Genomic DNA, 27,807 nt, shown 5'->3' on the forward strand with positions numbered 1-27,807 from the left:
CCCCCCCCCCCCCCCCCCCCCACACACACACACACACACACACACACACACACACACACACCTTAAAACTGCAACTTTTCTGTTTTACGCTGCAGTTTTTGTATCAAAGGTGTAGTTTGACATATTGGGAGATATGCTCATTTGCTTTCTTGCCTAGAGTTAGATGATAAGATCATTACTGCTCATAAATATAAGGCTACCGCCAGCAGCTGCTTAGCTTAGCTTAAAATAAAAACTGGAAACAGGGGAAACCAACAGGGTTGGCAGATTTTGTTACCTTTGGAGTCATGTTAGCTGCTTTCAAACATAGCTAAGCTAACCAGCTGCTGCTGACTCTAGGCACAAAAGCAAATTAGCGCATTTCCTAGAATCTAGAACTATTGCTGTAATGAGTTATCACTGCAGCAATATTATTTTTTTCCTGCTAAATAATTAAAGGTTCATGTTATAGTATCTGCATGTAGGCCTATATATTGCACTATCCATCCATTTACAGTACATTTGGCTATGCAATGTGTTTTTTTATCTTCTGACTGAAAGACAGACTCCTGGAGGGAAATCTTCATATTTGATACTTGTGCAGTAATTTCCTCTTCAGATAGTAGCAGGCCTCATCTTTCTTGTTTCATCCTATTTCCTGGGCCTGCCACGTCCTTGGCTGTGGATGGAATTGTAAAGCTGGATTGGGGAGAGATAGTAATATGCTCGGCCAAAAACCTTGACAGCGAGCCAACTGTGTTTCGGGGGCAGCGTGTAAGGTATTTAGTATGTTTTGTGAGGCTCCCAACACGCCTGTTCGTCGGCTGATTGTTGTTTTGTTTGTTCCGACTCAGCATATGTTTCCTGGCTCAGTTGTCCGCACTGTGTTTTGTGTGGAGGGAAACGCCGGAATTGTTCTCTTTTTCTCTGGTTTTGGTGACACGTCAAAGCTGTTTGCACCCAGCGTGAATGCAGAGGTTCCTATTGTCTAGTGTCGCTGGCAAGATTGCTGTGTGTGTGTGTGTGTGTGTGTGTGTACTTTGCATAAGTACATGCCTATGCATATTCAGCTCTTGCCTCTTGCTGTTTTCATGCAGTGTTTTCTGGATAGTATATGCAAATGTGTATGAGCTACCAGCAAAGGATAACAGTAACACATACTGGCTGATGGACTGGATATCTGAGATTGTGTCTGTTACTGTGTGCGTGTGAATAATGATGCAGATGCAGTGGGCAACAGGGGGCTGTGTAGAGGAAAGTAGGCCCCTACCCTCCTCTTCCCCCCTGTGTTAACCAGAGCATGGTAGTTTGTTTTTATGACAGCCTTTTTTTGGCATTGTTCTGGTCCGATAGAGCTCACCCTCCCTACCGTGGGACTGGCCGTTAGTGCGCAGGAAGTGCCGGAAGCGCGCAGCATAAGCACGCACGTACACACATACTGTATTCCAGACTCCAGCACTCACAGCCCCTCCCGAGCTATCACCCCACACTCACACATAAAGTTTGAAAGGACAATAAAAAGTTGCCCTGCAGCTCGCAGGCTGGTAAGCTGCAGCTTATCCAGGAAGGCGCAGCAGGCGGGTTAATGGCCTCTCTCCAGGGTAGGCACTACAGAGGGGCCCATGCAGTCTTATCAGCTGTAGGAGGGGCCCTACATGGCTGCGCTCTTGAGAGCTCAGCTGAACTAGTGTGGGGGGAGTAGCTTAGCTGTTGGAAGAGTGCTACCTGGCTTTTTTCCTGCTGTGTTTGTCTAGCGTTATTCTGGCAGCGTAGGAAAATCAAAGTTAGCTGTTAGCCCCTCCGAAATGTAAACATAGATGTTTGTCCAGTGTAGCACCTGTAACTGGAAATTCAAAGTTAACAGGCGTTGCACATTCTAATGGAAACTCAGCCTATCAAGTCTTACTGAGAAGTCAGTGCTACCCTTTATTGTTGAAAAATCAATGATAGACCACTTCTTTCTAGTACCATGGGGCCCTTTTGTCAAGTGTGAAGAGAATTACGGACAATGTGTGAAATACTGTTTAAAGCTGAGGTGTATTTCTTTTCTTTCATTGGAGATGTCTTAGCAAAGAGCCAGCATGATTTGTAGAAAAAATGATTAAAAGTGTGATGAGGGGAAATGAGATACCTTCCCCCTTGACTGACTAATCATATTTTGTCTCATGGATCCTATGACGACTTCAGCGTGATCTGAGCTCATGAGTCACCACTCCTTTTCTTCATTTATGGCGAAGCAGGATCTGATACAGTGTTCACAGCAGCTGCTAAGTATGCAGCAGAGAGGTAACCTGTCACTGTTACTGTTGCCTCGTGTGAAACGCTTGTTAAACATCCCTTTTTTGCCTTGAAGTAAATACAGGCTGCACAGTATCGTGCCCAAAAATACTGAACCTGCTGCTGTCTGTTTTTGTTGACGATGCCACCTCCCCACCTACTCGTCTGCTTTGCATATTGCCCACGATAGATGTGATGAGATCCTGCAGACAACAAGAATACTACATACATAAAATACTCTAAATGTGGAGATCTGGGTGACATATAGCTGGATAATTGATCCTGATATGCAGCATCTTTATGCCAGGTGGAAAAAGTTCTGTAATGTCACTGTATTGATGGCGTCATGATAAAAAGCAATGCTAGCTGATTTCCTTCACATACTCTGTCACAGTGCTGCCCAGTACAACCACGGCTGTCAACTGGTGGCCATGGAGTAGATCCACTGAGTTATGGCATAGCAAGGGATCCTACAAATAAAGCTACGCAGTAGGGGTTTCTCCAACCAGTTTCTGATGCGGATGGAGATTGCTGATAGGGAAGACAACACCAAAACAATGAAGTAAGTTGAAGACTTCTCTCCACAATCACCGCTCTCTATCTCAGTTAATTAAAGAATGCCGCAATTGCACTGCAGTAATGTCAGCTTCTGTAATGAAACAAGGCGAAACAAGAGTTACCTGGATGTAACTGCAGTACTATAGTAGTACTGTAGCTCGCATATCATGAAGCTCTTGAAAAAATGTAAACACAATAATTGTAGCATGATGCCTGGCCATGTGCGATACATGTTTCTGGTGTCAGGCTGGTGATATTAATGGGTGAAATCCAACAATGAATTATAAATATTTGTGGTATCTGCCGTGGGATTCCTGCTAAGCTCTTGCATCAAGCATAAATCCAGCTTTATTGATTCTCTTTCTCCTGGTCTGCTCATACACCCTTTCATTGAAACGCCACTGCTAGCATAGCCTAGTGCTCGGTTATTAGTGCAAGCTGTGGTTAGCACCTCATTGGCCTCACCTCGAGTCCAGCACCAGGAACTCCTTTGAGCCCAGCTGTATCAGCAGCTGCAGCTATAATAGTCCTGTTGTTGAGGTGTTGGTCTGGCTTGTGTGCTGAAAGAGAGAGACAGAGTCTGTGTTTGCCCCCTCACCCGCCCCTATCCGTCTGCAGACTCACCTTTGACCCCCGGCTGGCTGCACTACCCCCTCTCATGCTGCTCTTTTCCAGTCCACCGCTCTCTGCATGATGTCTGACTGCCTGAAGAGAGGGATGGAAAGAGAAAATAAGGAAAGAAATCTGCTCAATGGGATGCGGCCACAGTAATACGACAGAAAGGAGATAAAAGAGGAGAAAGACAGGGATTGGGAAGAAAACAAGGCTGGCGAGGGGGGGGGGGGAATTGACAAACAGTATACGGGTTGCCAGGTTTGTCCACTCCTAGAGAGAGACAGAGATTGGAAAGTGAGAAAGAAGCCAGCTCATCCAGACAACAGCCCTGAGAAACCAAGATAAGAGCGACCAGCAGTCAACAATTACGCCATCAATTTCCAACCTGGCTTTCACCTTCTTCTCCCACTCTCTCTTTCAATCTTTCTCATCTTTTGCTTCTTGGTGCTCTCTCTTATTCTCTTTTCTCCCCTTTAGTCCCCACTGCTGTGCTCCCTGTGAAATTTTGTAATAGGCATCTCTGCGTGCAGTACACACACAGTATGCTACACGTACCTCCACACAGCAGCCCTGTTTCAAGCTCTGTGTCAGAGCATTTTTCAGACAATCAAATGGTATTTTTAAATGGTTTATGTAAAGACAGGTAAAGAAAGGTTCAGCTGAAGCTAATACGAGGCTTCAGAAGTCTTGACAAGTTTCTCTTTTTGCTTCCCCTGATAATGTTTTCTTGCAGAGCCGAGGTGGAAGGATCTGTCCTGGGAGCCAGGTTGTCAACTAGAAGTAGAACTAAACACTGGCAATGAACCTACCAGAACAAACATACCCCATTGATTGGGCTAACTCGGTCTGCTAAAACCTCATATAAGCGTCAGCTGAATATAAAAATATATATTTAAGAATTGAGAGGAATGATTATAGCAACAAACTATTCACCAAAGTTGAAGATACCTTGGTTTTCACTGAGCAGAGATTTTTATTTCTTGCTACCATAGACTGTATATAAAGACAACACATCTCCACTAGGGCTGCAACTAACGATTATATTCATTGTTGATTAATCTGTTGATTGTTTCCCAGTTAATTGATTAATTGTTTGGTATAAAAAGTGTCAAAATTGTTTCGCAAAGGCCAAGATGACTTCCTAAAATGTCTTGTTTTGTCCAAACCCAAATATATTCACTTTACTCCCATACAGGAGTAATGAAACCCGAAGATAATTACATTTAAGAAGCTGCAATCAGATGTTTTTTGTTTTTTGTTAATGATTCAAACCGATAAATCAACTGTCGAAACAGTTGCCGATTAAAAATATATATTAATATGTAATTTACTTTGTCTCCACTTGTCCAAAACATCTTGTATACAGGCACTGCTATCTTGCACCGGTGATGCCATGCGGAGCCAGAGTCTGTGCAGGAGTGATCGAGGTTGAAGCCGCGGTATACACCTGGCAGGTTTGTCCATTCTGGGCTACTGTACAAACATGGCAGTGCAACATAGCGGACTCCGTGGAAGAGACACTAATGACAAGAAAACTTTATATTCCATTTCTGCCAATATCCCCCTAAATCTCACACACTGTTCCTTTAAGGAAAGGATCTGAATACTTCATCCACTACTCACGCACTTTCACACACACACACACACACTCTCTCAAACACTCGTAACATCAGACAAACATGGAAGGCCACGCGCGTTTTCTCACACACAGTCTCACCTGTACTAACACATTCACACATGAACGTATTTGCACGCACACCTTCATTTGCTCACACTTTGTCTCTATCTTCTTTCTCACACTCTCTCTCTCACACACACACACACACACACACACACACACACACACACAGTAGCATATGGAACAGTTTATCTCGCAGTTTTTTTTCTTCCTTTTTTTCGTACCTATTAGGCAAAGTCTTTTTTAGGAACACCAGGGAGGAGAGAAAGGCAAACTCTTTATTATGATTTTTTCGCCCGAGGTTAGAACAGCCATGGAGAACAAATACACACGCACAGGCGCACACACACACACGCACATACACACACACACACTCTGAGCCCCCCTCTGCTTCTACGTGTCAAAAAATCAATAACACTTCTCTTTAAAAAACGCCTGAAATCTAATGGAAAGAGACAGTGAGGGAGTGAGAGGGGGTTACTGATGAACCCCACCAACACACACACACACACACACACACACACACTTACTTACCTTGCTCACTTTCTCTGCTGATTTTGCTTATTTTTCTTTTCTGTTCGCCAGAAACCAGATAGATAGGTAGATAGATAGAACCGTTACGGTATACCAGGAAAAAGCAAGAGGAGCCGTCTCAAATTGAAGCAACTGAGTTAAATGGCCTTCCCTTTTTAAAATTCATGGACAGTCCGTCCCTCCATCCCTCCGTCCCGCCTGTCCTCTCATATCTCTGCGGCTGAACAGCTCTGATTTGTGTACCAGGATTAAATTCCTCAAATTTGTCTTTCACTCCCTGTGGGAGAGGACCGTGCTTTTTAATTAATTGATTTTGAAATTAAGTTAGCTGCTGCGTGTGTGTGTGTCCGTGTGGGTGTGTGACTGTGTGGTTAATCGGGTGTGTGTGGTTGTGGAGAAGTGTGTCTTTCCCCAACACTTAGCTGGGTAACAGAGGGGTGGGATTGTGTGCGTTTCTGTGATTCTGTAAATTGACGTCGGTACTAAATCTTAATCAAGATTATAAAAAGGACAATTGGTGGTTTTATCAGGGTTATGTGCCCGCCTATTTCCATTTCTGTACATATTTGTTTTCGTACGGATTAAGTAAACAAGCTATAACATGCTAATCAGTGAGCTTTAGAGGTGCTGGTAGGTAGATCTTGTTACCTGTAGCCAGCCTCCCTGCTAAGCTAAGCTAATCAACTGTTGGCTGTAGCCTTTTAGTCATATGTAATGGACAGATACGAGAGCAGTATTGATCTTTTTATGTTACTGTCAGCAAGAAAGCTAATTAGTATGTTTCCAGAAATGTCAAACGATTCTTTCAAGAGCTCTGCGTAAGAGGCAAGAGAGGAAGTGCATGAACTTCATGTGTGTGCTAAATAAAAGGGAACCACGGGGGGAGAAAAAGTATCAAGGAGGCTTAGAGGGAGGTCAGATATGGAAACATTAAGGTCACATAGATGAGCACCGAGTCACCTGTTGCTCCACTCAGCTACATTTGGAAATTTGCAAAATTGTCTGATGTCCGCATAGAGAACAGACAAAAGGTATGAAAGTTTTAGGAAGTGTTGACTTGACTGCTTGAGGACAGGGAATTTTTGCCTGCTACAAACTAGAAGCTTCAGCCTCAGCTCAAAGAACATGATGAGTACAGCAGTTGAGGATTTAAGATTTACTAAAAAAGAAGAATTATGGACAAATATTATTTATTTATTTTTGTTTTATACCGAAGCCCTTTTTCCTCAAATATAAAAAAATGTGTAAACCTGTCTGTGACAAACTGACGTGCGGCTGTAACAGGCAACTGCAAGTGGAAGTAGAGACATTCACACAGCAACATGCGTTTTAAAGGCTTGCGAAAATTTCATCCATCTTCTTTAGAAGGAAATTGTTACCTCATAATGACAGACACAACGTCACGTTTTTGTCTAATACATGCAATGGTCGTAGTTGGTGCTGTAGGATTCGGGGTGTTGTGAACAGATAGAGACTTGACAAACAGTGCTGAGCTGCTGTGATAAATGGTAATCAGAGCCTACAGGAAAAAGGCTTCCCTCGGAGTAATTACATGCTTCTAAGTCTCCTCACCAAACCATTTAACGTTTTCACCCACCAAAAACAACCTGCTAAACGACGTAGTGTTTTTAACTCCAGCCGCTAAATGTGTCTTTATTTCCTGAGCAATACTGTCTTATCAAGCTTTGTTAAACAAGTAGTAAACTGTATCCAGCCCATGCACATTTCAAAACAACCCCTTGTGTGCAGAAAATGCCTAAATCTGAAACGGTGGAGCAGTGAGGATTAGTCGATATCTAACTCTCTTAAGGAGGTAAGCATCAACACTAAATCACTTTCCAGCAACCACAACTGTTATGTAGGAAGAAGCTGTCGTTAGCTAAAGTGATTTTACTCTGTATCTCGGTATCAGGCCAGAGATGCTTGTACAGTAAGATGAAAGTGGAGGGGGAGACAGTTAGCTGCTGGATAAATCTCTTCATCCACAGCCTATTCAAAAATCATAGGCGAGCAGCTCTTTAATGTGGGGATTGTGCTGGGTAACTCTGTGCGTGTTTGTGTGTGTTCACACTCCTTCATAATTACCAACTAGTGTCTCTGTGTGAGGGCGCGAGTGCTCCGCTGTGCCCTTTGTGTTCACGTGTGTGGTTTCTCTCTTTTGCAGCTGCATGGACGCTTGCTTTGTTCCACACTGCTGCTGTGTTGCTGAATGTCTCCCGTATTATGTACCGCACAAAACCGTCCTCTCTAAAGCTGCGTTCGCCACCGCAGCGTGCTGCCTCAGCGCTCGTAGCACAGGATTGTGTTGCTCATCAGCATCACAGCGCTGGTGGTGGATCTGCTGCATGCTGTCAGGCCCACGCCGTCTGTCGCAGTGTGTGTGTGTGTGTCTTTTTCGGTCTTTAAGTATGTGTGTGTCTCTGTTTCTTTGTGTCTGTGTGTGTGTGTGCCTTTGCCTTTGTTTCTCTGAGACTGTGTGGCTGTTTCTTTGTGTCTGCATCTATGGGAGTGTGTGCTAACCTGTGTGCATCTTCATCTCTTTGTGTTTGAGTGTCAGTGTGTGTATTTGTACCTGTATGTGTGTGTGTATGTCCTTGATTGTGTGTGTGAGTGTGAGGGTGTGTCTTTGTCTAAGTGCTTTGTGTCTGGATCTGCTTTGGTCTTATTAATTATATATATATATGCTTTGTGTGTTTGTGTGTGTATCCGTCTGTGTGTGCGTTACCACAGTTGGATGACAGACAGAACTCCCGCTAGACTTTATTAACAACATTTACTAGAAACTCTGCTGAGTTTGTCTAAGCCGGGAGATTAAGATGTGCACACAAGCACACACACATAAACACACAGACACACACTGACAAAACTGACTCACAAAGGCACCAGGGGTTGGGGAAAGAGAGGTAGGGTATGTGTGTGTGTGTGGGTTTGTGTGTGTGCGTGGGGGCTAGCTTTGAAAAATCAACAAACACATGTGCTGTAGCGTTCTGACACATTTATACACATTGTGTTCTCACATATTCCTGTTCTGTCGTACATACTGCGTCACACCTCCCACACACACACACAGTCTTAAACACTCTTAAACACACACAAACACACACACACAGACAGTTTGTAATTAGTATGAAGGCATCAAAAGCTTGTAGTTATGATTTATGTGTGTGTCTCTTCTCACCTGGGCTCCACACCGTCAAAACACCTGAGAAAGTGCACCAGGGTGTTGTTACCAAACTATGAAGACATCAGTGTGTATCTCTGTCGCTGTGTGTGTGTGTGTGTGTGTGTGTGTGTGTGTGTGTGTTTGCTCCGTGGTGCAGTAGCAGCAGTTGGAGTTGGTCTATCGACTTATTGGTTCTAGAAGACGAAACGTGGGATTGGTCAATTCCCCATCGTTTATTTAAATGGAGGGACTGCACAGGTAGACACTATTCCGATCTGAAGAGAAACGACAACGGAAAAAATGTTAAAGGGGTAGTTTTAACACTGGGACACTCCACACTGATCATTTGATGAAAGAAAGTGACATGGAAAAGATGTTTGGTGGCATAGATTTTAATGCAGCATTTGTTATTAATTGATCAGAAATTGTTGTTGAGTGAGTTGAATTGTTAGGGCTTTGAACATTGTGAAGCTGCATGGGTCTGAAGTTATCTTACTAACGGGAAATTTAATATAGTACAGTGGTCGGCAAGGCGGCCTGCAGCCAGATTGCTTTGATAGCAGAAAAATAAAAAATAAATAAATTGATAGCAGCTGGTGCTGAAATAGATCTCTGTCATGACAGCTACAGTTACTTACATAATCACTTCCTCTTAAATTATTGTGCCTCCAAAATAAAAGCGCATTTTTTGCAGCAAAACTTTATCGAGTTTATTGAAAGCTTTTATGTTGAAAAGTTCTGAAAGACATTCATAGACACACATAGACTCTAGCTTGCTTGACACACCACTGAAAAAGCCGTCACTAAACATGTGATTGGATTCCCCTGAAAATAAGCGTCCATAGGTTTATGAATGCGGATCAAACGCCGGGACGCACACACACTGCAGCACATACTTTATTGTGAGCATGTGCAAACGTGTCCGTATAATCACTTTGTTTAACAAGGGAGAAAAAAACATCTGCAGCATGTTGGGATCGATCATACAGTCCAGTCCCGCACACTACAGACGTAGCTAAATGTACACATAATGACAAAAATATAAGAAAAACTATTTGACTGTGTTCTAGTCCACCATGTAATGGTTTAAAAAAACTTAGACTTATTTGCCAGACTTATTTGCCGACCCCTGGTATAGTATACAGCATATTTTAATGGTTTTTCAGAGTTAAGAGCAGTGATGTGCGGTGTGCCTCGGGGCAGTTGTTTCGGACTGTTGACTGCTCATTTTAAATAATGCCAGCATTGCAATGTATGCAGATGACCCCACAATATACACATCAGTGCCCACATCTGGAGAAGTACAGTAGTTTTTAAATGAAGGAATTTCATAAAACCAAAAAGATAAATCGTGTTAATTCGTAAGCTTTCTTCACTTCACTACTTCAGACAGAGCCAGATTAACTGTTTTCCTCTGCCTTCAGTATATGCTAAGCTAGGCTAAACACATCCAGGCCCACAGTTGATTTTTTGAAACGTCTCGTCAACTATTGATCAGTTTTTTATTGTAATAGTTTGATATTTTGGTAAAATACTTCCTGCAGTCTTGTCACTGCTCCTGGCCAAGAAATAATCCCACATATAATCCTCTGTAAAACTGCAAACTGTCGTGTTTATATTAATTTTTTTGTATTGATTAAACAACATTGTTTCTTAAGACAGAATCAGGTTGGCTTTTTTCCCTTTACACTCTTTATGCTAAGCTATGCTAACTGTCTCCTGTTTGTGGCTTTATATTCAGAGTAGAGTCATGAGTGGTATTAAGTCTTTGGAAGACAGCCGGAAATTTTTTCCCCCAAAATGTAATCATTCCTTCAAAGAAAAGTGACTGAATAGAGACAGAGATACAGTGTCAGATGGCAAAATAGCCAAGAAAAAGAAGAAACAAGTAAGCAGAGAGACGGTCCAATAAACACAAAAAAAGAGCAGAAGTCAGAAAGTGCCAGACAGAGCTTAGAAAATGCTGAAATAAATGAAAGACTTGAGAAAAGTCATATAGAGCAAATGCGAGCTGGAGAAGTGTCTGAGATGATGAAAGAGAATCAGAAAAAGTGAGATAAAATGATGCAGACAAGAAAAGGAAAGCGGCAAATACTGCAGATAAAAAGACAGAGGCAGAGTGTGTGATTGTTGTCGTCAGCAGCTCTCTGACTCCTGCCCGGTGACCACAGGCCTCCTCTGCACTTCATTTATTGTCACTCTTTATTTGATTTCTTTGTACCGCTGTCATTTTCCTCCCTCCCTGTTTGCCACCCAGACACCCTGCCGCTTTTGTTTTTCCATTGCAGCAACAAAATGGCCTAGTTCTTTCCTAACCTTGACTTAAAGGGCCAGAGAACGCTCTTTCACTCTTTTTGGTGCATTTGTGGAGTAGGTGCTGGTGAGCATTTTTTTTTAATCAAAGCTTTTTTAAATAACTGTTGATTGAAGTGCTGTGGTCGGTTTTAAAGGAACCTCAGCAACTTTTACTGTTTAAATGTGTGCATTTTGGAACATGTTGTCCTTTGAATGTCTGTATTTGTCCTAATTTACTTATACAGTATTTAAAAGAACAAAAGATGTGTCTTGAATTTGACACATCCTTTTTTAAACATACCAACATGCTGCCAGTCTGTCTGAACAGACAGCCCACCACTGGTTTTGATTATGATCAGGCTTCAATTTACCAGACTGAAGACATTTTTCAATTTCAAATTTACTGCTGAGCTTTTGATTCAAGGGCTGACAGCATGTGTGAGCTACCAGTGAGCTTCACATTTATTCAGAGGCAGGTTTGTTTATGTTGATATTATTCAAAATGGTCTGCAATTAGTGACGGTTGATGGAAGGTTGAAAAAGCTTCTCAGTGACAAAGCTGCATGTGATGACAGCGTGTATGAATAAATTACGGGTTCTAAAAGCTGATCTTTATGTTTTTGTTGGGATAACATCAAGCTGATTTTATTGCGTCTCAATGTGCGATTGTAATGTAGGTGAAGTAATGATTTTTCTCCGTAGCTTCTTGGCTGTCAGCCTGTAGTAACCCTGCAGTGAAACTTGCATTAAGGAGCTACTAACACGCCCTAATTTTGTTTGTATGTTTTTTATTGGATGTCAAATGACTGTGTAAAAGCGGCTTCAGAGTCTTTTCCACCATGACAAGAATAAACTGTGCTGAGAGCACTGAATCCAAGTCGTTCTTCTGCAACAGTCACGTTTCTCAATTCTGAACATCACTCCAAAGGCATCAACCCTTTAAAAATCCAGATCAAACTCTGTCTCCCATCCCAAACCTCTCCCTTTCCTAACAACATTACACAGCAAGCATTCTGCCCATATTAAACGGCCAGCAACTGCATTTTAACAGGTAGCATTACACCTTAACACAGTTTTTCACTGTCCATTACTGCACCATTGATTCCAGTTAAGCTAACATAGGATTGTAAGTGAGCCGAGGGTTTGAGTGGAGGGTTTCAGCGCGTCTCCCCTGGTCCTGACAGTTTAAAGCACATCGAGAAACTGGCTACCGGCCCGCTGTGATCTCATGGCGAGGTGATATAATCCTTGTTGGTCATGGTGTCTGGGGCTGCCAGTTGTTTACCATTTAGTGAGCTGCAGAACAGTGAGATGAATGTAAACGCCTGGCGACTCTTCACGTCTATTTTTGAAGCATCATTGAATTTACATCTATATTTAGAAATGCAAGAATCCATGCAAGCATAAGAGCTCATTTTTCTCTATGGGAATGCACCAGAAAATGGGCCCACTGTTGAAAAAGTGTTGGGGATGTCCCAAGGCTTCAGAGGTCTAAGCTGTATAACTCATACCACCAACACAGTGTGCTCAACCCAGCTGGCAACATTTGTGTGTGTACCCTCGCTGTCTTTGCCATCTCTCCACTCCGCGACATCCAAAAGAAGCACAAACAGCTTCGTTGAGGTGGAAAAAGAAATTGCCTTTTAACCAATTGTTAAATGCACCCTAACCAGAGCGAATGGTGAAATTCACCAGATGTTCTGCGTTTACTGAGCAAGACGATCCGCTGAGGTTGAAATGTGTCACATGTTCTGTTCCTGAGTGCCCTTGATGATCTGGCATGACTCACAATTTAATTTCGGTATTTCATAACTTACTGCATTTAACAGGAAAGGCATCATTCATGGTGGGATTCATTGATCTGATAGTCTGCCACACCCTTTGCTTATTTCACTATGGCAAAATGATACAACACAGGAGTGATTAAACATATATTCAGTTCATAAAGCTTTTATTAGTTTGTTGTACCGGAGCTTTGCTCGAGTAAACACTCATTGTTATGTAATTCATTCCCATGAAGAATCCCATGGAACAAGTAGCATCATGGGAAGTAATGTGTCTTGTATTTGGCAGCAGCAACAACAGTTTGTTTGAAATACTTAGAAGAAGATGCATCTTGTTTAACATGATACTGACAGCCACTGTGGCTTTAAAAGGAGCGCCCAATTCAGAAGCCCAAAATTCAGAGCAGAAAACTGCAAAACATCCAGGCAACAAAAAAGATATTAGCAAATAATTTTACTTGACAGGATCCAACTTAGGCTGTGTTCAGACTTAGCTTGCAACACTGCATTTGCACAACAGTTTGGTCACAGAGGACTGCGGCAAAAGAAGATGGTGCTAGTCAACCTGGCTGTCGAGGTGAAGAGGGAGCTTAACCCTGAAGGCAGCACTCTTGAATTACAGAGTCGTTTTATGTTGCAGACTTCAGCTATGCTCGTGAGCTTTGTGTAGAGAGAGAAAGCACAAGATTTGACATGTTTTTATTCAAGTCACATATTTTGGGCTGCAAATGGACGCTCCATATAGGCCCTTTGTGGAAATGGCCAGATAACAAAATGATGCGGAAAGTATTAATTGGGCTTCAGGCACACAAGAGCTCTGCGTAGAATGGCTGCTTCTCGGGATTGAAAGGATCTATTTGAGGTAAGGCGGGCATCTGATCGGGTCGCCTCCTTCCAGAAGTGTTCTGGGCACATCCAACTGATGAGACCACAGGGAGGAAACCGAAGGGATCAGGATATATCTCGCATATAGCCTGGGGAACACCTGGATCCACCAGAAAGAAATGCATAGCTAGGACGAAAAGATTGGCCTAGTTTGCTCAGCCTGCTGCCTCCACTTCTTGGACCTGGATAAGTAGCTAGAAATGATTAGACTAATGAATGGAAGCAATGCAGGATTGTTCAGCAAAGTCCTGCCTCACAGTCTTATTAACCCATGTGCAGTGTTTGATCAAACCTTTCTTGATCACTTGTAGCAACACACAACAACACAGCCACCTGGATTGAACAGAAAGCTGTCTAAAAATCCACCTGTCCTGACGCTGTTACCCAGAGTTTCTTGCTCAAGGGCACCTGGACTGCAGTGATCCCAGGTCAGGCCCTAATGCTTCATCATAAGCCCTGCAGAGCCCCGCCACAGTCAATCTCCCACAGATCAAACATCACAAGGTCAACATGCATAAGTAGATGCATTTAAACCAACACACACACATAAGCAGACACATGCATTTTTGGGCTTTGATGCAAATGTTTGGTCTTTTCCTCTGAGTTCCTCACACATACAAGCACACACACAACACAACACACACCTGTCCTCCTCCCTTAGGCACGCATTGTAGAGAACCATCCCTCTCCTCTCCTGTCAGTGGGAACAAATGAGCCGGGGCATGTTTCCTAGTGTGTGTATCTGCGTGTGTGCAGGGCAAACTTCCTCTCTGTCTGGCCTTCCTCTCTTTTGCTTCCCCCCAAAACACACAAACACACATACACACCTGTTCTGCACTGTTAGCCTCTGACAGATCACTGACATGCTGTCTCTAGGCCATTCTGCACTGTGTGTGTGTGTGTGTGTGTGTGTGTGTGTGTGTGTGTGTGTGTGTGTGTGTTTGTGTGTGTGGTTACAGACAACCCCCCACTGTGTCAGTCTGGCAATTGCCATTTCTCAAGGAGCTAAAAGAAGGGAGGGAGTGTGGAAGTCTGTAAGGATGGAGTGAGGGCGAGGCCCTAGATGTGAGTGTGTTTGTTGTCAGGGGTTTATTAATAAAGATGACCTCAGCTGCTCAGAGGGTGTGTGTGTGTGTGTGTGTGTGTGTGTGTGTGTGTGTGTGTGTGTTTTCTTCCTTTCTTTCTTTCTTCTCTTTGTGACTTTTGGTCAAATTATTATTATTTTGAGGAGAAGAATTCCATTTTTGTATTCATACATACGTTTCAACGCCTTCTCCCGCCTTCTGTCTTTCTTCTTTGTCAGTTTGTGGCAACAGTCTGAGGTTGTTGATACTCATAATGTATCTTTGCTTCAGACTCATCTGTGTGTGTTTGTGTAACAGGGATAATCCTTCCTGATATAACTCCTTTGTGTCTCAGCGTCCGTGGATGTGATTATGTGCTTCATTATGCCAGGCTAAACAGGTTGAGTCCACTGTGTGCGTGTGTGCAGACGTCAGTCACCTGCTGTGTGTGTTAGGAAGAACAGCTGTCCGCACAAGAATAGAAAGATGAGTCATTTCCTTCAAAGTGCACAGCATTTCTGCTTGTCGCCACTCCAACTCTCCATCACAAACATGACTTAATTAACATCCAGGACTGCCACTTAGCTACAGGCTACAGCGTACTTACACTGTTGCAAGATTTGTTTTCCTGTTGCCTTCGTTTCATCTCCCAATCCACAATGGGTTTTTTTCTCTTTGAATTTCATTATATCGAGCGGCGGAAGCTTTCCTGATGGTTTCGCATGATGTTTTATAAAATGCCCTATAGTATTTTCCCTGTGTTTGTCTGTTGTGGCAGGATGGTTTGGACAGGATTCAAACTGCTTCTCCAGCATGAACTAAGTACTCGAATTCAAATGCAGCTTTCAAACAACAGCACATTAGAACTGTGGCAAACCTAAGCAAAATAAAATCAAAATAATCTGCAGGACCACTTACTGTACTGTAGATAATCTGTATGTGGAGTCAAGTTAGGTCAAGAGAGACGTGGTCAGTTGTGGGAGGTGATCTCATTTGTTTAGCTGTCAAGCTCCCCTCTGTATCCGTCCCTCAAGGCTGGAACGGGAGCCTGAGTGGCACAGCCAGCCAAGCAATGGGCCCCCAGGGGTCTGGCAGTTACCATGGAGGGGGAGGGCGGCCCTCATTTTGCACTCTGTCTGCCTCACCACGATGAGCACAGAGGCCATTAGGGACAGGGTCCTCCTGCAGCCCGGGAGAGCCACCTAATGAAATAACGCATGGAGATCATGCTGTTACTGTCGCCGACACACAAAGATGATGTACGTGCACGAACATGAGCAGAGGCAAGTATGAACACGTGTGCAAATGAAGATTCACAAACACGTAACACCTAGTGGATATATGCAGCATGTGGTGCGCACACTCACAGGAGTAGATGCATGAATTGATCCACGCTCACATATATTACTCTTTAACCTTTCTCTCTGTCAATAATCCCCCACCTATGTAGGGTTCCCTGGCTATTTGCTATTACAGCTGCAGCTCCGACCCTCAGCCAGTTGCATTTCGTTGGACAGACGGGAGCAGCAGTGAGAGGAAAGCTAATGAAACAGGATATCCCTGCCTCTGATTATTCCACCAGAGAAGAATAAGAAAAATCACACTCACTTTGACCTTGAGTGAGTCTATAAAATCACAGTGTATGCAGAGACAGGCTGTATGTACCTATTCACCGCTGGGCGCCATTGTTCTTTGGGGCCCACGCAAGACCTGACATACTGCATACTCCCCCGTAATGGTTCAGTATCTCCTTCAGGGAGACACTGAGTCACACCAGTCTTCTTTGGAGAGTTCAATCACATATAATGTCAGGCCCCATGCTGTGAAATTGCAAACAGAAAAATGAAAAGAAAAGTATGTGCATTTTTTTAGGTATTTAATGATGGCAGAGATGTGGCATTGACAGCAAATGGAGGCTGAAAGTAAGAGCAACAAAGAGATGGGTCTGTGTTTATCCACCTCTTACAAGTCCTGGCCTTCATCAGGGTGCATCTGAAGTTCTCTTGAAATAAAGCAGTCACGTGACTTTGCAAGAGAAATATAAATCATATTTAAAAGAAGACATGCAAACTCAGTATTACAACCATTTTGTTTTTTACCAGTTCATAGATAAAAAGGGTTGAATCTCCATATTTCAATACAAAATACTACAATCTACTGTTGAACTTAACAACTGAAATGAGTATTTTCGTTAAGGGAAAGTATCTCAGAGTCCAATTATTATATTTTAAAGCATTTAACATGGAGTATTCTCACATTATAAAGTTGCCATCGACCTTTCTTTTAATATTCATTTGGAGTTGTGTTTCTGGCCAACAGAGAAATTTAAGTCCGGTTCACTATCTTTGTAGCCCCTATTACAGAAATCTTAACTGCTTGGTAACCATGGAAATATAGGGTTAGGACCTGATTTAGGGAAAAAGCCATTACAGATGAACAGTTCCTAAGTCAATGTTATCCTATCCTAACTTAAGACAGGAAAAGTGTATCACACAACCATCCTAACTTTATTAAAAATCTTAAATAAACTCTCCTAACTTTATGAACTTTCTATAATACGGCCCCTGGTCTCTACCAAAACTAACCGTCGGATGATAACTACAAGTGACACGTTTCACATTACACATAATGATTTCATCCATTTTTAATGCAAAACTCTTTATCAGAGCAGCTTTAACAAAACGTTAGTGGTAGTAAAACAAGCAGGTGACACACTGATTGGTCTGGAACATCACTGGCATCCTCATAATTCTTCATTTAGACAGAAGCACTTTTTCAGCATTTACATCAATATCTGACATTTGACTAGATGGAAAAGTTGACACCCAGTTGTGTGGCGAGAAAAGCAGAAATCGGGAGTGAAAGTGGTCGAGTGAAAAGCCCTGTATGCAACGTTGCAGGGCGCCTCAGTAAAAGGGAATTTGTTTGGCTTTACTCCTTTATGAGAAAAATATTGGCGCAGCCGTTGGCCTTGTTGTGAAAAGGCCAGAGCCCAAGCCAGTGCTTTACCATCACATCCGCCCACTTATGTAAACAGATGTCTCACACACCTACCCACACACACACACACACAAAAAGACCTCCCAGCTCATGCACTCACCCGTCTCACCCCACATTACAGGGCTTTTCTCTTGCACATTAAATCTGAAAAAGAAAGACTGAACTGTTGGGCGATTTTATCCGTTTCAAAACCAATAAAAGCCCGTGGAGTGTGTGACTGTGATATTTTGTGGATACATTGACAAATGAGAGTTTTTCATCTTGTGTGTCTTCCTCAGTTTAGCTCACACACCAGGTGCTGCTCAGTATTTTGTGTGGCTCCTGTGTTCTGGCACAGTGAGAATAATAATCACAGCTCCGCCGCTCAAACCAATATCTCTTGCCAAAAGCACCCAACGCGGGCAAACACGCCTCACACAGGAAATGAGTGGATGGTAGTGGAAAGGTCCCACTTCACTGAAAAAATCTAAATCACAATCACTTTATCTGTCGACACTAACAAATGTGAGGGGGTTTGTGTCACGGTGTAGAAACAATAGGACTTCAAACCTGCTCATTTGCATTGCCAAAAACTTGGTCGATGCTTTCTGACTGATTGTAGTGCCGGAGGCTTTGATAGCATCTGTGCTGTGGGCTGCAGCTACAAAGTTCGGAGCTGGCAAAGCGTATTTTCCTCTGGTACTGGTAATGTTAGAGCAGTCATAAAATATAAATAGCAAAAAAGTTTACTATGCATGTTAACAATGGGTGTCACCATTCTCCATTTTATTTTCTGACTTTTTGTAGAGAAATGAGAAGCTTTGAAAGCTAATAAGCAAGTCTTAGTCAAATATTCCTCTTTTTTTCTGAGAGTTTTAGTGCCCCAGTTCTTTGTCTCAGAGGACTTCACAATTGTACAAGATTAGAAATCTGGGAGAAATTAATTTTTCACTTTTAATAAAAAATTACCACACTATAATAAAAACCCTTTATAAAGGTTTTACAAGTTGTAACTAATGACTTTATAAATAGTAATAGTAATAAGTAGTCCACCGATTTAACATTGCACTTCTATAAGATTGTCAGACTTACAACGGACATTTGTTTTAAAAAATCAAAACCAATGCAGCAGAGCCAGAGATGCTATCTTTTTTATTCCATGCACTCATCATAAAACTTTACCAGTTCATTTAACTGTTCATTCTCGTAGCAACTTACGCAAGCCTCAAGCAGAGATGAGGAGCGGGCTACCGAGGTCTGGAAGGCTCACTTCTTTCTAACTCCACAGCCTCAAAATCTTTTTCTTTTTCAATCTGGTTCGGTCTTCAGTCCAAATCGACTTTACATTTCTTTACTTTTAAGTTACGTCACCTGAGCCAGACTTTCGAGCACCTCCCTGGAGCCATAAAAGGCTACATACAACTTTTTTCACATGCAGTAGTAATCCCCAAAGCGTGTACAACGACTTTGATGATTAAAATCAGCACTCTTCCACTTTAAGAGCTAATTTTGGGAGATACTTTTACAAAAAAATCCCTTTATTTCCTTTATTTTCTTTAACTTGTATTTAAAATAAGTTGTTATATTGTTAATTTTATTCTAGATCCCCTGTACTTGCAGAACACAAGTCACAATCAAAAGGATTCACAATCTGGCAACCCAAAAGTCGCTTGCATTTATGGCTTATAATTAATCCATAAAGCCTTAGTTAATGTTTTATTAACATAAATAAAGCTATATAATGACGTGATTGGCCATCTCTGTTAAAATGTCAAAACTGACCTTGCCACATCTCTCAAATCCTATACCAGGAGTAGTAACACAGAGGAGACGTAATATTTTACACACAGGGCAAAGCACGAAGAAGACACGTCGTCAGCTGTACATCAAACATTTCTATGGTACACTGAATAATCGATCCTTCAGTTGAATATGGATTGACGACTCTCATGAGGGATCACAGTGGGAATTGAGTCTGTCGTGCCTCGGCGCTGATAATGGCCCCAGCAAATGCCGGCCACCTCTAACTTTAGCTTGTAAATCATGGCCCGCGACTAATGGGCTGCACTTAGAGGGGTCAGAGTTAACGACTAAATCACTCTGGACGACAAAGACTGTAAAGTCAAGCTCTGCAGCTCCAACTGTTTTTGTTTTTGAAGTAGTGGTAGTGGTGTTGGAGGTGTAGGTGGGGTGATAAAGGGAGTTGGCAGTTGGCGTTTATTGTTCAGATCTAATTCTGACCTTGGCCAGATGTCCAGCAAGATGGAGTGTATGTATGTGTGTGTGTCATCAGCAAGGTTTTCGGAGAGTGCTCGAGTCTAATAGGGACTGGCAGGCATTTTGTTGGGTTTTACTGCCACATGCCTCTTCCAATCCTGCCACTGATTAGAGCTGCCATTACTGGCACACACGCGTGCACTCGTACAAGGCAGACACACACACTTTGGCACACGCTCAAAGCCCGGGCCTTTGCATGTGATTAGCATCCCATTGCGTTGTCTTCTGCAACGATCAAACGGAGCACAGAGTTGTGTTCTTGTCGAGGCAGATTGGGGGAAGTGACGGGAACATCGTCACTCCACTTTTATTCTGCTCATCAGGGTGCCGTCAGCTTAGACAATGTCAAATTTGGTGCAAAGCAATTAAAGGCCTGGGTTGTCACAATTGGGCCTGATAGGGAAGGCTCACAATGTCGCAACACGCAGGCAAACACATCAACACACATTCAGGCACGGATACAAATACTCTGCTATGCTCACACACACGTGGGTTTACAACACATCCACCCACACGAACACACACGTACATACATTTACAATAAGAATGCAGGCGATTAGCTCAGAAAGTGCAGGTTTAAACTGTTAGTCATTGCTGATTCACAAGCGGCTGGCTGGCTTCCACACAGCCACTCACTGTGCTGCCTGTCAAGCACACAGGCAGCCAGCTGCTGGAGGTGTGTTTTTGTGTGTGTGCGTGTGTGTGTTTATGTGCGTGCGTGCAGGTGTTCATGAAATCCTGCTTTTTAACCAGAACCCTCTCCCCCTCCAGTCCGCCCCCTTCATCCTTTTTAGCCTTGTGTGTGTGTGTGTGTGTGTGTGTGTGTTTTGGAAGCACACGTGTTCATTGATTTGTGTGTAGACGTGCATGCATAGTTGTGTGAGTGTGTGTGTTTGTGTGGAGCCTCGCAGGCTTTTGGCTGCTGTGCTCTCCTGGATGAAACCAATGGAAAGCTGAGGTCTGGATGACTTACTTATTTAGGAAAAATCCACCAGAGATGGCCAGTGTGCCGCTGTGCTGTCACATAATCGTGTGTGTGTCTGTGTGTGTCTGAGTTCATCCAGCTCTATAGTTAACCCAGCCAGTGGCCTCAGTAGCAGTAGTATATTTCATTTTTCTCTTCCTAACAGTCTTTAAAGTTATCCTGCTGCTGTTAAAGCTTCAGCAGGCACGCAGCCGGTTCATTCCCAGGTGGAGACACTCACCGAAGGGTTAAACGCTCTACCAGAAGCAGTCTACACACACACATACACACATTCATGCTCATATGGGGAGTTACTTATAGCCGTGAGGTTCCTCATCAAGTCTAAATTCACTTTCCAGCACATTTAATTAAACTAACTCGATTTTGGTGTTTCGGATTTTTACGTAACCTGCTTTTTATTTGCTTGCAACCATCAGAGGATTTATCCCATCTTTTCTTTTAGAAAAGCAAGTCAGTAGCAGGTTTCATATCGTCAGTGCCCACTGAAAACCATGAAGGATTAAATCGTATTTTGTGGGTTGAGAAAATGTTTGTACTTCTTTGGATAAATAATCCATTTACCATGTGTTGCACAAAGATTAAACCAGGGCTGCTTTTCTTAGCTCGTGAAAAGTTGACTTTTTGAAGAGACATGGTTTTCACAGGACACTGATTTGTTTTTTTCATGTAAGAATTTACATTAAATGGCATCATGCAAGTCACAAAGATTTCCTTTTCTGTGAGAGTTATGTCAAGGTTCTACGCACAATTTGTGGGACTTTTTGTGTTCAGTCAATAAGCTGTTCCAGTCGATGCAGCGCAGCGAGCACAGAGTGCAGCTGAGTTTCCAGTGTCTAGATTATTGATAGCAGTGAATGAATTGTGATGGTGTCAGAGGCTTTGGTGTTGCCTTTGTAAGATCCCTCTGTGTAACGCTAGCCGGCGCTTACGTTTACTGACAGTATCTGCGTGGCCCTCGGCGCTCTCATTGTGATTAGTGAGCCATTGATGTTGACATGAATCTTAGCTTTTACACACACTCACATGAAGCACACACACACACACACAATAGCTGAGACCTGGTTGTTAGTTATATGATCTGCAGTGTGAACCATGGGATCCAATGAATCTGATCCTGAACCCTTCAGGTGTGTGTGAGTGAGCGTTTAGTGAACTTTGGCGCAGTCGCCGTAGCTTGTTAGCTGTGTTGCATCATCCACTTTTCTGTAATCCTCTGCTCCACAAATGAGGAATGATTTTATGAAGCAGAAGTTTATGGGACAAATATTATTTTGTATTTAAAATGCCGGATGGAGTAAGTACACAGAAAAAAGCTCAAGGAGCTATAGAGAATCAAAGTCATGGAGTCACGTCTTGGCCAGAGCCCGTGGAACAAAGCCACTGGCTTCTGACCCCCAATGCAATCTCTCACTCACTATATAGTTAGTCTGTCTGACAAAAATACACCGAGTTGCCTCAGACTGTCTAAAACAAATTGGCATCTACTTCAGCATTTGCCCTTAAAACCTTCATGCTTTAATAAAGTTAAGAAATAGTTTTTTTTTGTTGGCATTAAAAAGACTCCCATAGAAATTTACGCCGTCGTGAGCGTTTACACTTGCGTTGCTCTGCAGTTATACCACCAAAATGCTAGTTGCCGGTGGGGTTTCTATGTTCCACTGTGTCGAGTTTCTTCTTCTTTGTTGGTGTGGGCTACTACAAACAAAAGGTGCGTTGGACTTTATGTGGCGTGCGCAGCGCTGACTTAACGTGATGCTTGCTGGACTTAAAACAAGGCATGCTGGTTAGTAATTGTGTCCGGCTTTCGCTGGCGCTGCAAAACGTCACCATGTCATATGACATTCAAACCCTGGCGGGATCAAGGCAGCCGCAGACCAGTCATTGATCTCAGCTCACACTAAGCTCATGCAGGTAGAATGTGTCCGACTTGATGGCGCCGTTTTTATACCCCACCCCTGCAGGCACCTTTAGCTCATGTTAGACTATCAAGTCAGCCGCAGTCATCTCGAACGCATCTATTGGCTAATGAAACTGAGCAGATCGTGTTAGAGCTGACTTCGCCGTAGATTCGACGCAGAAGTATAAATTGGCCTTGAGAAGGCCCTCAGTTTCTAGAACCACGAAGACTGCAGATGAATTTGACGAGGCCTTTAATGTGTTTGTGTATGTGTGCAAATTAGCAGTTTTATGTAGTTATAACTGAATTAGATAGATGGATGGATGATAAAGCTGCCTTCCCAGTCTCACAATACACAAACTTCCACCCCTGTCACTCATTACCTTTCTCTTCTTCTTCTTTTTCTCTTGTAGCCCAATGTGACCTTCATCTGAGTCGAGTGTCTCTACTCAACATTCGGCAAGAAGACAGAGGCAAAGAACCCTGAAAGGGAGATTAAGAAGAAAGCACACAGACGTGCGAGGGAGGAGAAGAAAAACAAGTAAGAAAGTAAAAACATAACAAAGGGGGGAGACGAAAAACACAGCAGCATCTTCTCTGCCTCCTCTGAAACCTGCCACAGTAAACAGCACAACTGGCAGAGTGAATGAGAGAGGAGAACAAAGGGAAGAAAAGGAAGAGGAATGGGGGGGGGGGGCATGTAAAATGAGTGAAGAATCAAAAGAAATAAGAAAGTGAATGTGAGGAGGAAAAGGAGAATCATGCATGAGGGGGGAGGGTGGGAAGTGTCAAAACAGGATGAGGAAATTACAGGCATTTTCAGGTATACTCCCAGAAAGAAATAATTCTGAAGCGAGACAAAGAAACAGAAGAAAGATGCAAGAGCCGTGAGATAAGAAAAAAGCAAACAAAAAGAAAAAGATTGAAAAAAGTTTTAAATTTGGGAAGCATAGCATCCCTATGGGTGTGAGCGCGTGTGTGGGGCGCTCACAGCGTATTGTGATTCTGTTTCTGTGTGTGATGAGTGAAAGTGAGGCGGCCGTTTTTCGCCTGAAGCAAAAAGTGGAAAACGAGGAAGAAAGAGAGTGAGACAAGAGAAATGAATGGACTTCTACTAGTAAAGTGTATCTGACTGACCATGCCCAGAATATATAGATCTAACTCTTGGCAAAGTGTGCGTTGTGTAGTATTCCTGTAAGACCCCTATTGATATGATTTTATGTTGTGCTTTAGTGACGCATATTCCCAAAACACATTTGTAATTAGTGAAGTACTAACTGACATACAACGATAGAGTTAACCTCCTTTGTGTTGCTTTGGATCTATAAGGACTGTAACAGCGTAATAACAGCATGGAAATGACACGTGAAAAGCTTAAAATGCGTTGACATGGCACGCCGAAATGTCCTTAAAAGTGGGGTGCTGATATCATGTTGAAAAGACGCCATAGCTGTACATCAATTAAAAAGTTTTGGCTGTGAAGGACAGTGTGTTATGTGCCACGCTAAGTGTAGATTTTTAGAAGTATCAGGAACCGCTGTCACAGTAGGATACTGGATACCAGAGTGACATGTATATGTGAGAGCCTGTGTGTAAGTTACCAGGTGGTCATCTCTTTTTCTCTCAAGTGTGCTCTCGCATTTACAGTCTGTTTGATCGAGTGACCCAGAGCTACAGCGGACTTCAGCCTTCAATAAAAAAAGTAATTTGTATCTCAACTTCAAACCTACAGAAAACAGAGATACACAGGCAGAAGAGGGACGCAACTTAAACGGAGGCACACACACATATACCGTGACATAACGACCAAGCTGCGCACACATAAACACAGAGGCGTGAAAAACAGCTTCAGGCAACATTGCTCTACTCCTCTATTCATATTTTTTTCTGCCTCTCTCTCCCACTGTCTCATTTATCCCCCATTCCTCTAATAATAATGGATGTCTCTCTCCCAGTGTGTGTCTATCTCTGTGAGGATATTGGTTGCTGATCATAAATAGCTTTTCTCTGACAGGGTGCCATCACAGACACCGGGAGCTTGTGGAGAAGGGGGGAGAAAAGGGAAGAAAGGGGGGCATGAAAGTGAGGGAGGAAGAGGAAGGGGGGGAAGGGAGGAAAATGCAAGAAGGATGGAGGTGGGGTTATGTACACATAAAGCGGCGTGACAGGTGACAGGTATGCACAGATAAATGTGCTGCACTTATATGCACGTATCCATGCACACCCAATCACCCTGCTCACTGATACAACCCTGTGCATTAAGGTAGATGTAATACAACACTAGCTACTGTGGTGAATTCTCAAACAGCAGCCAAACCTTTACCAACACACTCTGGGTAACCCTTTAGGGCTTACCAGCGCTTTACAAACTGATGCCAAAGGGGTCTTGACCATCCGTCCTCAGGTGACGAATTTAAAGTGAGTTGCCTTTTTAGGCATTTATATGAAACAAAGTAATATATTTAAACTTAAATATTATATCTCAGAGAGAGGGGGAAGAGATTTAAAGTAATAGTAATGGTGGTGGCAATAAAATTCCTTCAGAATAATGTTCCACCACAACACTAACTCCACAAGGACAACACAGTCATGTCACCTCTCTGTTGAGTTTTTCTTTCTTTCTTTCTTTCTAAAGTACTGATTTCCTTCACATTTTTTTCCTGTCGATTCCACTATGCCGTTTTTTGGATTGCTGTTAAACTACTGTCAATGAAACACTTACCGCAATAATGTCTCAAGCCTAGTTCACACTACAGGATTTTAAGATTTGCCATTCGGTGAGCTCGGCGACCATTGGGGTGTGCATCAAAACGGCTCCCTGAGACATCACAGACGCCAGCCAGATATCTGGCGTGCCAAATATCTTGAGCAGGCAGCTACTTTTTCACCGCAAAACGTTTTTTACTGACCTCCAGCTCTCTCTGTAGCTCAGATGATCCCTGCTACCTGCATGTGCTAATCCGTCCTTTCATCTGTATTCTTTGTCTTTATAATTGCCATCTTTATAATAACAAACAACAGCTGTTTCGTGTGTAGGTTTGCGTCTTTTCCAGTTTCACATTTCACGTGTGTTTTCTTGCCACAACATGCTTTGGAGACCAGCGCCAGGTGACACAGCCGCTGTCAGCTCGTGTAGTGTGTGACCCCCTGTCACCGATCAGTCACGTAGTGTGAACGCCACGGCTCTACTAGACTCCCGTCACAAGACGCCAAGTTATGTAGTGTGAACAGCAGGGCGATCGGCTGACGCTGAAAGTTGTGTAGTCTGCACGAGCCTTTAGTCTTTCCTGGCAGGCTGTTAATGCTCTGCATGAAGTCACTGCACCCAACCAAAACATTGTTTCAGCACGTAAAGCTTGATGAAACAACCACCAATTTCTTTTTACATTTCTGTTTGTGGACAGCTTAAAAATAATGAAATACAACTGTTAATCAACATGAATGTTAAATACTTACAAATTTATTCCAATTTGACAGTTTTTGTTCATTGTAACGTCAATGATACTCATCACTTCCTGCAACAGGGTTTCACAATAAAAGCCTTCCACCAGCCCAAAGAGCGTAATCCTGCTGTTTCATGACTTTTAATGTGAAGCATCCACAAGAAATAAGTTTCATAACAGCAGCTTAACAAAAAAGAAATTGGAATTAAAAAACTTAATTATTTGTAAGAGCAATGTTCCTGTTAAAATAAAAGGGAAACCAAGAGCAGCAGACTGATGAGCGTGACATGCTGTTGTACTGATGAAAGTAGCGCTGCGGTAATGTGCATTACACTGAAATGCTTTAGGGTTGTTATTCAAATCAGCCATTTTTTAAATTACAGTATATCACATTTGATGTGGTAAACATGCACAAGGGCTGCCAATTGTGAGAATGTGAGACACACACAAGCAAGAAATGATGCCTGTCACACACACACAGGTTCCCCTCCGTCGGGTTTGATGAGGTGAACGAGTGTGAACCTGCCGCATCTCGCATTCCTCCGTCCTCTCTCTCCACGCAGCAGCAGTCCTTGTCTCTCTATCGATCCCAGCTTATCTTCCCGTAAACCTGGACCTCTTTTCTCTCCGGCTCACCTCGCCACCTCCTACCCTCCTCTCCTTCTTCCTCACTGCTATCGATCAGCCCAAGTGTTCAACAAAGTAGAGAGCAGGCAGTGGTTAATGCAGAGCCGGGTCTGAGGAGCACTGCTCACGGGTTCGCGTATCGCCTTTCCCTCCTAATGGGTCCAATCAGGCTCTAATAGACCCCGGGTTAGAGCACTGAGGCCCGCCACTCTCGTCTCACTCCTCTCACCTTTCACTTCTCCTGTCTTCACTTAACAAATATCTGTCTGCACTGTATGTCTGCCAGGTGCATTTTTAGCTGATGACCGTTGATTTCGCTAACTGATCCTATAGCTGTCGTTGGCAGATTTTTTTAATACATTTATTCATCCAGGGAAGGATTTGCTTCTGCTGAGTATGCACATACTTCTTCAGACTTGTCCTGCTTTGCCTTTTTTTAACAGTAATGCACATACATTCCTGGGAGCTGCCCAGTACAACCACAGCCAGCTAATTTTGGCCATTGGGAACTGCCCAGTACCAGAAGCTCAACTCTTTCATTGTCTCCAGGCTTCTCTCAGTCACTGAGCACATTGAATCCAGCTGGGTTAAGTGCCTTGCTCAAAGGCACATTTATTGTTAGCAGTTGTTGAGTCAGGGGAAAGTGTCTCTCGCTTTTTCGTTTACAGCCTTTGCTTGCCTTCCAGGTATGTGAATTGCTTATAAATGAAAAGTAAAACAGCAAAGAAGAATAAAAGTGCAAGTCAGTAATCACCCTGGGGGGGGGG

The 27,807-nt window shown here is 43.0% G+C and overlaps 1 protein-coding gene across 3 annotated transcripts in view; it reads left to right on the plus strand.

Moving 5' to 3' along the window:
• sema4c (sema domain, immunoglobulin domain (Ig), transmembrane domain (TM) and short cytoplasmic domain, (semaphorin) 4C) overlaps nt 1-27,807 on the plus strand; it is a 94,539-nt gene that overhangs the window by 7,283 nt on the left and 59,449 nt on the right. Inside the window, exons 2-3 of one of the 3 annotated variants that reach the window (XM_046035579.1) lie at nt 4,796-4,883; nt 23,384-23,511. The exons of 1 other annotated variant lie outside the window; for it this stretch is intronic. The gene's annotated coding sequence lies outside the window, so the exon portion shown is untranslated. The remainder of the gene's footprint in view (nt 1-4,795; nt 4,884-23,383; nt 23,512-27,807) is intronic. One more of the 3 variants, XM_046035580.1, reaches the window with a different exon arrangement.

The sequence above is a fragment of the Micropterus dolomieu genome, linkage group LG21 (genome assembly GCF_021292245.1).
Source record: "Micropterus dolomieu isolate WLL.071019.BEF.003 ecotype Adirondacks linkage group LG21, ASM2129224v1, whole genome shotgun sequence".
Lineage (NCBI taxonomy): Eukaryota > Metazoa > Chordata > Actinopteri > Centrarchiformes > Centrarchidae > Micropterus > Micropterus dolomieu.